Source organism: Silene latifolia, chromosome 1 (genome assembly GCF_048544455.1).
Source record: "Silene latifolia isolate original U9 population chromosome 1, ASM4854445v1, whole genome shotgun sequence".
Lineage (NCBI taxonomy): Eukaryota > Viridiplantae > Streptophyta > Magnoliopsida > Caryophyllales > Caryophyllaceae > Silene > Silene latifolia.
The window spans coordinates 90,268,874-90,280,535 of NC_133526.1; the positions used below are offsets into that span (position 1 = coordinate 90,268,874).

The 11,662-nt window shown below is 48.2% G+C and overlaps 1 long non-coding RNA gene across 1 annotated transcript; it reads left to right on the plus strand.

Annotated features, from left to right (window-relative positions):
• Window positions 1-692: 692 nt before the first annotated feature.
• Window positions 693-1,691, plus strand: LOC141597073 (uncharacterized). The gene is made up of 2 exons (XR_012522689.1): window positions 693-1,125; window positions 1,217-1,691. It is a non-coding gene; the product is annotated as an uncharacterized LOC141597073 (long non-coding RNA).
• The last annotated feature ends 9,971 nt before the right edge of the window (window positions 1,692-11,662 follow it).

Here is an 11,662-nt window from a genome sequence, read left to right on the forward strand (position 1 = left end):
TAAATATCTCTCATTCCCAATATCCTAATTCATCTCCCAATATCGTATTCATTAGGGGTGAGCATAACCGGATATCCGATCCGGATTTCAAAACCGGATCGGATATCCGAATTTAAAATTATCATTTTTCATGATCCACATCCGATCCGAATAATTCGGATATCAGAAAATCTGGAATCCGAATATTCGGAGATCCAGATTTCGGAAACCGGATTCAATCCGGATTTAAATGTACAGTAAAAATTCCACCGAGGCTAGTGGTATTGGGCTTTTGGCATAGTAAAAGTAAAGGCAATTTCGTCCATTTCACATTTTGCAACCCACTAAAAATGGTAACGTCTTTTATCGCATAAATTACAAGTCTCGATCGCATAAATTACAAATCTTAATTGCATACATTACAAGTCATTATTAAAAATTTCAAAACTAGTCTAAAAACTGCATAACTAAACATAAGTTTTCCTTTTTTTGTTTTCTATATAATTTTTTAAAATTCGGATCGGATTCGGATATCCGGTTTTAAGAAAATCACAATCCACATCCGATCCAGTTTATTCGGAAAAAACCGGATCGGATGTCCAATCTAAATGGTATCCATATATTCGGATTTTTTTTTCGGATTTCGGATCGGATTCGGAAAAAATTTCGGATCAGATGTTTTTTGCTCAGCCCTAGTATTCATTATTCTAATTAACTTTCAAACATACGTTTTCACTCCAGACATTCAAACATTCATTTTCATACTTGTACTCTTCATTCCCTATCTTGTAACTTCACTTTTCTAATTCATTTTCATTCCAGATCTTCTCATCTTTAAGCAAAATCTCATACTCGCTATCTACCTACATTATCGCTTCATGTGGCAGCCGCCGCTGACTAAGACGCCAAGGTGACCGGCAAGTGAGGGCAACCGACGTCCGAAGAGCAGCAACGGTGAAAGTTCATGGTTGTTGGTGTTGTCGTCGTTGTGTATGGGGCGGGTATGGGTCGAGTTTCAGGTGGGCTTGGGTATGGTGGAAGTTTGTGCGGTGATGACTGATGCGGATCTGGGTTCGTCGTCGGAGTCGATCTGTTGCTAAGGTCTCATGTCCCGATGGAGTTGGATCTTTTATATTCCACTACAAGGTAATTACCATATTTAATATTACCTTAATTGTTTTTTAATATTTTTTTTCATTCATCTTGATATATTAGTAATAACTATGAAAATTTGCAGATCATGATTTCACTGTAGAAGATCAAAAGTTTGAACCAAAGCGAGAACATGAAAAAGCCTTCATATAAGTATCTACAACTACAAGTCATGACGACGGACGATTTTGACTTATGGACTCCTGCGTTCCAGCACTTCCAAGAGAATCTTCACATGCTTACAACAAGCTCTCTCACAAACCATGATTTGCTGATCAACTGTCGTTTGGTTGCATATAGGAATTTGTATTGCATAGGAAGTCATAAAACACGTGAATTTGGAATTCATGTGAATTGCAAAAAAATGTTTGGTTGCCATGAAGGAAGTGCAATTCATGTAGACATTCTAACTTACCTAGGGGGGCTAGCTAAGCAACTTCCTCCATTGTGGAGGAATTGGAATTCATGGGAACTTCCAATTCATGTGAATTGGGGTAACCAAACAACATACCATTTTGTATTTCACATGAATTTAAGTTTCTGCATTGTTTAGTGGGTAACCAAACGACCCCTTAGAGTTTAATTAGCATACAAATAGCAAGCTTGTGGCAAAAAAATGTTGGTCACCAATGAAAATTTGTGTACAAATAGATCAAAAATAGTGTAACTTTAATTATATATTGTCTAATTTTAATTAGAAATAGTGGAACTTTAATTAGAATTTGTAACTTTAATAAAAAAAATAGTGTAACTTTAATAAAAAAAATAGTGTAACTTTAATTATATATAGTGTAACTTTAATCGGAATTAGTGTAATTTTCATTAGAAATAGTGTAACTTTAATCGAAAATAGTGTAACTTTAATCAGAATTAGTGAAACTTTAATTATATATAGTGTAACTTTGATCTGGAATAATATAACTTTAATTATATATAGTGTAACTTTAATCAGAAATAATGTAACTTTAATTATATATAGTGTAACTTTAATCAGAACTAGTGTAACTTTAATTATACATAGAGCAACTTTAATCAAAATTAATGTAACTTTAATTTGATATGGTGTAACTTCAAGTAAAGATGGCGTAATTTAAGTAAATATGTAATTTTAATAAGATATTGTGTAACTTCAATTCATAAAATGCAAAATCAAGTATATGAGTAAATTAATTAATTAATGTCAACTATATGTGGCGTAAATTGGGTGTAATTTTAAGCGGATATGTTGTAACTTTAACAAAATATAATTGATGGGGCATATTCTGCACCGCTGACCGAATCAACATATTGAGCAAGGTCAAAGCTAATAGACAACAAGTCAACATATAAGACAGCCTAAGCGACGCAGCCTGTCGGCCTGTCACTTGGGTCTCGGCTAGGCAACTAGCCAGCCGGGAGGCATATCCGCGTACTCACATCCAGTCCCATCGGCATAGAGTCAACCAGGCCAGCCGGCTTGCCATGGGTCCCCCGGCCGAGGGTAGAACAGTCTTTCCACCTGCTCTGCCACTTGGCCACTACGTGACAAAAGGTGAAAGTCTATAAATATTCCTCAATACTCATTGAGAAAACGATCCACAATTCATCCGAAATATAATCTAAACATCTCATAATCTGGTATAAACTCCCTTATCTCTCTACAATATACTTTGCCAAGTAACATACAACTTATCTCTTTAAGTTTACTGACTTGAGCGTCAGAGTGAGTACGCTCGGTACCAAGCCGAGCCCTCAGTTTGTTCATCTTAAACAGGAAAGAGTGAAAGGAAGAGACAAGCAACGACATCATTCCACAAGCTTACGTGGTCACAAAACACTGCTCCTAAATTACACCCGGAACAATTGGCGGCGTCTGTGGGGAGATATACTAAAAGCTAGTCACCTCCCTTACAAAAAAAAAAACCAAAAAACCAATACAAAGAGCTAAGAAGATGTCAAAACAGCCAGAACTTGTGAGTGTAGAAACCGAATTCTACCAGGATGAGACGTTCCCTAATTCTGAGATCGGGCAGTCCCCCACCGGCCGAGTGATTGAGCCGGTGAAGTACGGGATGCCAAGAGAGCCGGAAACACCGCTGCCCACCGGCCAGGTCACTGTCATGGGACATGTGGTCGATGCAGCCAAACTGAAGCTATTCCTGGACCTGATGGGTGGTACGCCGGTCACCCCTGTCACGACGACGGTGACGGCATCGCCTCCACTGGTGACCAGGGCCCACAAAGTGACTCCGAACAACTTGGCCGGAGTAATACAAGGAGCTGGACATGCAAGGACGCCGGCGGAGCCCGTGTTGCCATTGGCAGACCAAAGTCCTTCCCCCACTCGTGGGAAGACAGCGTCGCCGCGGCAACAACGAGGCCACCCCCGAAGAGATGAAGAAAGAAGTCCGACTCTCCAAAGTCGGACAACAAGAAGCCCTTCCCGTCACGGAGAGAGAAGCCGGACTAGGATTGCGAGGAGCCGATCGCCGCGTGTCATTCGGCGCGTGGTCAGACAGCCCCTCAATGTCTTTGTCCTCGAAGTCCCGGTGCCGACCAAACTGAAGCTGCCGCCCCTATCATACAAAGGGGATAGCGACCCAACCGAACACGCCGAGGCTTTCGAGTCGTACATGTCGGTATGGGAGCAGCCTGATGAGATGTGGTGCCGAGTCTTCCCAACGACCCTCCATGGCATGTCTTAGAGTTGGTACAAGGGGATACCTAATGGCTCGGTGTACTGTTATGCCGACCTAAGGGACAATTTCATAGCCCAGTACGCTTGCAACAAGCGAAGGGCCGTGGAGACATCATATCTCCTGTTTATCCGACAGGGGGAGGACGAGTCCCTCCGGAGCTACGTCAAGAGATTCGACGCTAAGGTTCAGCAAATCCGCGAGCTGAACACCGAATTGGCGGCCTTCACACTAATGAAAGGCCTCCCTAAAGGCGAGTTCAAAAACGAACTCATCAAGTGCGAAGATCTCAACCTAGACTCCGCCAGAAAGATGGCCGACCGAGCCATAAAGGTGGAGGACTATCACAAGACCTGGGTAGGCCACAGTGAAGGTGGGCACCCAGAAAGGAGGAGCCGCCGGGACAACGTAGATGAAGGACGCCGTGACATGAATAGGTCACGGCCTGAAAGATTTAATAGGAAGCAGAACTCGGCGGGCGCCGGGGGGAGTTCGGGACCATACACCCCGGCGGCACAAATGTCTCACCCCCGGTCAAATCACCGGCCGAGGTCTTTGCCCTAAGCAAGAATGAAGGGCGAGGTGGGCCAGCCCCCAAGGCGAGGGGGACGGTGATACTAGCTTGATTTGCGACTACCACGGCCAAACCGGCCATAAGGCCGACAACCTGTCGGATCCGAGGAACGCCATCGAGGAGCCGATCCGAAAGGGGGCCCTCGGCAAGTATGTAGCGGAGACCCGTAAACAAGCTCCGACGGGGGCGAACAAAAATCGATTCCGAGGATGGGAGTGATCCAGGTTGTCATCGGAGGAAACGAGAACGGTGGGTCAGCTAATGGGCACAAACGGCACCTAAATGAGCTTTATCAAGCCATCAACTTTGTGCCCACCACAGCGATCCCCGCTTCCACCGTCCCCGATATAACCATCGGAAGGAAGGACTACGAAGGAGTCGTTGCACCGCACAGCGACCCGCTGGTAGTCCACCTAGACATAGCCAACCACTTGGTCAAGAGATGCCTAATTTACACAGGCGCCTACACGAAAATCATGTTCAGGGAATGCTTTCTCAATCTCGGTCTGAAGATTGAAGACCTGAGCCCCTGCACTAACCCGCTGTACAGCTTCTCTGGGGCCGGCCTGGTACCCCTGGGGTCAATCAGACTACCGGTGATGTTCGGCCAAGCCGATGCGGCTAAAAATGTTCTATCTGAGTTTGTGGTGATCGACGGTTCGTCTGCCTACAATGTTCTTATAGGCCGGGTCACTTTGAGCGAGGCCGGGGGGAAGCACAAAAGCTCGTCTCAAAGGACGAGAGAGATGAAATCGTCAACATCCAAGTATCTGCCAGAGGGTGCAACATGCAATCCCTCAAAGTGGCGAAGAAATCAGAGAAGGGGAAGAGCCCATCCTTACAGCAGGAGGGCGAAAAGATGGATACTAATGTCGGCATGGTCGAAGGAGCCGAGACCGAAGAAGTGGAGATTGACCCAGAGCGCACCGTAACTATCGGTGCCGACACGAGCCAAAATTCGAGTGATCTCCCGGACCTGCCGAGGAAGAACAAAGATGTCTTCGCATACTCGCGAAATGAGATGCCGGCGTGAGCCGGGAGGTGATCGTTCACAAGCTGAACGTACTCTCCACCGCTCGCCCTGTCAAACAGAAGATGAGGAACTCCTCGGCCGAGAAGGATGAGGCCATCAAAGCCGAGGTAGATAAACTATTAGGGGCAGGCTTTATCATGTCTTGTACTTACCCTGAGTGGCTAGCAAATATTGTAATGGTAAAGAAGTCATCAGGGGCGTGGAGGATGTGTGTTGATTTTACCAATCTTAATAAAGCGTGCCCTAAAGATTGATATCCCTTGCCTCGAATAGATAGTTTAATTGACGCAATGGCAGGCTACACAATGCTGAGCCTGCTAGACGCCTTCTCGGGGTACCATCAGGTGTTCATGGCCGAGGAAGACATACCTAAGTGCGCATTCATCTCCATACACGGCACATACATGTATAAAATGATGCCGTTCGGTTTGAAAAATGCTGGCGCAACTTACACTAGGCTGGTGGAGAAAGTGTTTCAAGATCAAAAAGGTCGAAACATCGAGGCTTACATCGACGATGCTATTGTAAAAAGCAAGTCTGACAGCGAGCACTTGGCCGACTTGAGCGAGACATTTTGTTCACTAAGGAAATATAGGATGAAGCTTAACCCAATGAAATGAAACTTCGGTGTCCGGGCCGGCAAGTTCCTCGGCGTGCTTGTCAGCGCCAGGGGAATTGATGCCAATCCAGAGAAAGTCCAAGCAATACTAGACCTGCCGGAGCTGAGAAATCGAAAAGAGGTTATGATGCTAACCGGGCGGATGGCGGTTCTCGCCCGCTTCATCTCTCGGTCGGCCGACAAGAGCACCCCATTCTTTAAAGTGTTGAAGGGGAATAAAGACTTTAGCTGGGGGGAGGAACAGTATAACAACCCGACCCACCACCGTCGTAACACAACCCAATAAGATGGGTGTGCACCTTTGGGCCCATATTTGTCCTCACTTAAGCCCAAAAGCACAAGGCCTTGTTACTAAGTGGTGGGTGAAATCCTTTATAAACATATCACAACCTCCTCAATTCCACGATGTGGGACAACCTTACTCTTAATAACTTGGGGTGTTACAATCTCCCCCACTTAAGAACACAACGTCCTCGTTGTGCCCCCAACTTGACCGCAGCCCAGAATCCTCCCCCGCTAGGTGTGTGACCCGGTACTCCCGACCACGGGTTCACCACACGGTCGCAGGGTCGCTCTGATACCATTTATAACAACCCGACCCACCACCGTCGTAACACAACCCAATAAGATGGGTGTGCACCTTTGGGCCCATATTTGTCCTCACTTAAGCCCAAAAGCACAAGGCCTTGTTACTAAGTGGTGGGTGAAATCCTTTATAAACATATCACAACCTCCTCAATTCCCCGATGTGGGACAACCTTACTCTTAATAACTTGGGGTGTTACAAACAGAGCGCGGCTTTCAAACAACTGAAAGCCCACCTTCTAAAACTCCCGACCCTGTCCAGGCCGACGCTGGGGGAGACGCTATATCTATACTTAGCAGTTACCTCGGCCACGGTCAGTGCCGTAATCGTCAGGGAAGAAAATAAGCAGCAGCACCCAATCTACTTTATCAGCCATACACTACTGGCCGCCGAAAGAAATTACCCACTGATTGAAAAAGCGGCCTTCGTCGTCGTCGTTGCCGCAAGGAAGTTAAAACCCTACTTCGACGCACATCCCGTGACGGTCTTAACCGACCAGCCATTGGAGAAAGCCTTAGAAAAATTCGAAAAATCAGGCAGGCTTATTAAATGGGTAGTGGAGCTATCCGGCTTTGGCATTCAGTACAAGCCGAGGCCTTCGATAAAGGGGCAAGCACTCGCAGATTTCCTGGCCGAATGCACATATCAAGAAGAATCAAACCCCGGGGTGTGGGAAGTATACACCGACGGGTCCTCCACGGCGAACAGCTCAGGAGCCGGCATCCTTATCATCAGCCCTAATGGGGACGAGTTTGAGTATGCCTTGAAGTTTACCTTCTCGGCCTCAAATAACGAATCCGAATATGAGGCGGTGATAACTGGAGTCGAGTTAGCTAGAGCTGCCGGGGCGGAGCATGTTGTGGTGAAAACAGATTCACTCTTAGTCACTAATCAAAACAGAGGAGAGTATGAGGCTCGAGACGACGGGATGGTGAGATACCTGGAAAGGGTAAAAGCCGACACTGCAAAATTGAAATCTTTCCAAATACAGTGCATTCCCAGGTCTGAGAACAACCGAGCCGACGCTCTCTCAAAACTTGCCAGTTCAAGCATCAAGAATGTCAGTCGAACCGTGCTGGTGGATATCAGGAATGCTAAAAGCACCACTGAGACCGTCGGCATGGTGGGTGACATCGAAGCCGAGACGACGTGGATGACTCCGATAATGAAATACAAACTAACAAATGAGTTGCCGGAGGACCGCAGTCTCTCGCAGAAGATAAAGAGGATCGCCGCAAGGTACTCAGTATTCGAAGGAGAATTATACAGAAGGTCTGTAATAAGACCACTCTTGAAATGTGTCGGCCCAGCCGACGCGGAGCTCATACTGACAGAAATTCACGAAGGCATCTGTGGACATCACATGGGGGCAAGAACGCTAGCCCACAAAGCTCTCCGAGCCGGCTACTTCTGGCCTACCATGCTTGAGGATTCCATAACTAAGACCAAGAAGTGCAAGAATTGTCAGATGCATGCTCCGGCGATACATGCACCTTCCCGAGACTTGCAACCATTACTTAGCCCCCTACCATTTGCACAGTGGGGGATGGATTTATTAGGGCCATTTCCGACGGCCTCCGGAGGAAGGAAGTACCTAATTGTCGCCGTTGACTACTTCACTAAATGGGTCGAGGCTGTCGCGGTACCTGCCAAGATCACGGCGGCCGTAAGAAAGGTGATTTGGGAGAACGTCATAACTCGATTTGGGTTGCCCCAAGTCATTGTATTTGACCACGGCCGAGAGTTTTGGAGCGACATGGTAATGAATTGGTTGGAGGAGCTTGGTATCAAATTTGCATACTCCTCCGTCTGCCACCCTCAGAGCAACGGGTAGGCGGAGGCAGCCAATAAAACAATCCTGAACGGGCTGAAAAAGAAGGTTGAAGATCTAAAGGGAAGGTGGGCTGATGAACTACCCGGCGTCCTGTGGTCCCTTAGAACCACGGAGAAAGAAGCAACAGGGTACAGTCCATTCCACCTAGTCTATGGGTCTGAGGCCGTCCTGCCAATTGAAGCAACGGTGCCGACATTCAGAACGCAAACTTTTGACCCAGTCGAAAATGAGGAAGGCCTAAGAGCCTCCCTAGACCTGGGCGAAGAAAGACGAGACACGGCACAGCTCAACTTGGCAGTTTATCAAAACCGAATGAGAAGAGCATACAACCGTAGGGTCCACAAAAGGGACTTAAGAGTAGGAGATCTAGTCCTAAGAAAGTCGGCCGCCACAAACAAAGGAAACGTCCATGGAAAAATGACGGCCAACTGGGAAGGACCCTACAAGGTGGTTGAAGAAATGAGGCCGGGGACATACCGGCTGACGGACATGGAGGATGTTCCTTTAATGAGCCACTGGAACACGGACAACTTAAGGAAATATTTTGTATAGCGGCGGAGGTGTCTGAAACCGTTGTGGGCACCCCAACGCGTGATTATACCTTATGAAGAATAACCCAAGTTTTCCATCAAAATACTTGTCCCCTCCATAGTCATGCCAAAGCAGACGCCACGGCCAAAGCCGGGCAGTCACGACAAATGCAGTTGATACTCGCAAAAGCGACCAACATGCTTAGGAACGTATAAGTACAGTTGAGACGCAAATCTAGCCGCCTCGGCCAACCGAAGGCCCGGCAGAGGAAGCGATCAATATGTCTACAGATACGAACGCTGTCGAGCCGTAACCTCGATTGCCTCGGCCAAAACCGGGAGTGACGGGGACACAACGACCGATACGCTAATAGGAACGTATAAGTACAGTTGAGACGCAAATCTAGCCGCTTCGGCCAGCCGAAGGCCTGGCAGAGGAAGCGATCAATATGTCTACAGATACGAACGCTGTCGAGCCGTAACCTCGTTTTACCTCGGCCAAAGCCGGGGGCGACGGGTACACAACGACCGATACGCTAACATGTTCACAACGGTGGTTGGGAAGCGCAAATCTGACCGCCTCGGCTAAGACCGGGGGTGGTGGAGGAAGCGACCGACATGCCAACATGTTTAAACGTTTAAGTACAATTGAGATGCGCCTTCTAACTGCCTCGGCCAAGCCGAAAGTAAAAACGAAAAAGCACTCAATATGTTGAAACGTAAGAAGACAACTTAATGGAGGCAAAATAAACAAACTTTATTGAAAAATGTTTACAGGATGAGGCAAAACAAAGTCGACGGCCGTCCCCATAGGGATAGCCTAAACACAACCTACCAAAAGTTTAACAAAAACAAAAAGTACAACAAAAGGTTACAGACATAAGACTTGAAGCGCCAAAAAGATGGCAGGGAGGATAGGCTCAATAGTTGGCCCCCGAACAGCTGAAGCTGTCTGAAGGGCCGGGTGAATCTGGTGACGACCGCCCGTCTCCCTATGCTTGTTTCTGCTCGTCACCGGCAGCAGTAGCAGCATCACCATCAATGGGCGGCCTAGAAGCCGACTTGGCAGCTTCACCTGCCTTTGCCCTCTCAGCTTCCTCCCTGGCCGCCTTCACCTTTTCAGCATGGGCCGCCTTGGCCTCTGCCTCCTCAGCGGCCTTCGCCGCCTTTGCCTTCTCCGTAGCCTGTGCCTCCGCAGCAGCCGCCTTCTCATCAAGAAGCCGGTCAAAATCTTGCCACGGGAAGGAGCTTTCGGGAAGGAGCTCTTTAATTACATCCCTGGTAGCATCTTCAGCCTGGTCCCGGTACTGGGCATACATCTGAGGGATGATGACGGTTTTCAGCGTCTCAATGTCCTTCTCCCTCTGGGCAAGGATAGCCTTTGTGTTCTTGTGATCCTTCGCCTCGGCCGAATGCAGGGACTTCCATCTTCCCCTCTGCTCAACCATGGTATCATAACCGCCCTGAAGCTTGTCTTTCTCCTCCCGCAGCTTAGCAGCATCAGCCAACGCAGCCTCAACCTTGGCTCTCTCGGCCAGGACCCGCTTCTCAGCTTCCTCCTTAAGCTTTCGCTGAGTGAGTAAATTCTCCATGGTGGCGACGAAGTCCTTCTTCGCCTTCTCGGCCTCCTTCTTAGAAGCAGCAAGCTCAAGCCTAAGCCGTTCGAGCGCAGGAGCTGCTTCAGCCATGAGCTTTTCTTGCTCAATGATACGAGCGCCGGCTAGTTCAGTCCACTTCGCCAGCCTCTTGGACAACCTTGCGCCCTCCGCCACAAGCTGAGCGGGGGAAACCTTCAGGGATGAGGAGTCGACGGTTACATTTTGATCGCCCGTCTGCACATGCCGCTTCTCCAATTGCCGTTCAGTAGGACCGGCAGCCGGCGGCGGTTGATCTACAAAAAATTGAGACAAAGCATCCATGTCAACATTCATTGACATGTCAGAGAGCCTGTCATCAGGAATGCCCAAAGAACCTGCTAAATCCGAGCCATGGGTTAGATCCGTACTGGTCCTGGCCTTCTTAGACAGAGGGCCGACTGGCCCCTTTTCTTTCCCGGGCTCGGTAACAGCAGCGGAGGCAGGCGTTGCCTCTTTCCTCTTATTCAAAGGAGGAGGAGCCTCCATAACGGTGACCTCCTCTTCAACATCAACGACCACCTGCTCCTTTTGGATTACGGGGATTGAAGATTGAGCTGGAGTTGACGCCGTTGCCGCCGTAGACGTTGTCTTTGGCCTCCGGCGCGGCACGTTACCAGCAATCTGCGCTTTAGCCGCCGTCATATCCAGTGCCTTCAACTGCTGCTCCATAAGTTCGTGAGGGGCCGGTCTGCGATCACGTGGCGCGGCCTTAGGATGCAGCTCAACAACTCTCCCATTCTCGTCAAGTCCCAACCTCTCGAGGACGGAGACAGGCAGTTCCGGGCCAAATCGGTCTGCAAAAGAAATGAAGTAGGAGTTAAGCAAAAGAAATAAACCAAGGTTCAAATACAGAAACACAAAAAGCAAAGATGGGCCTCATACCGACCCCACTCACCCTGGCTGAGGGTCGGTATGAGGCCGACGTGGCAGAGCAGCTCATCCTGAAGAACGATCTGCGTCGGGGGCATCCATCCCTTCGGCGTGCCATCCTTCTCAGCCTCAAACAGCCTCATTGCCCGCGTTTCGTCCTCATTAAGATAGAC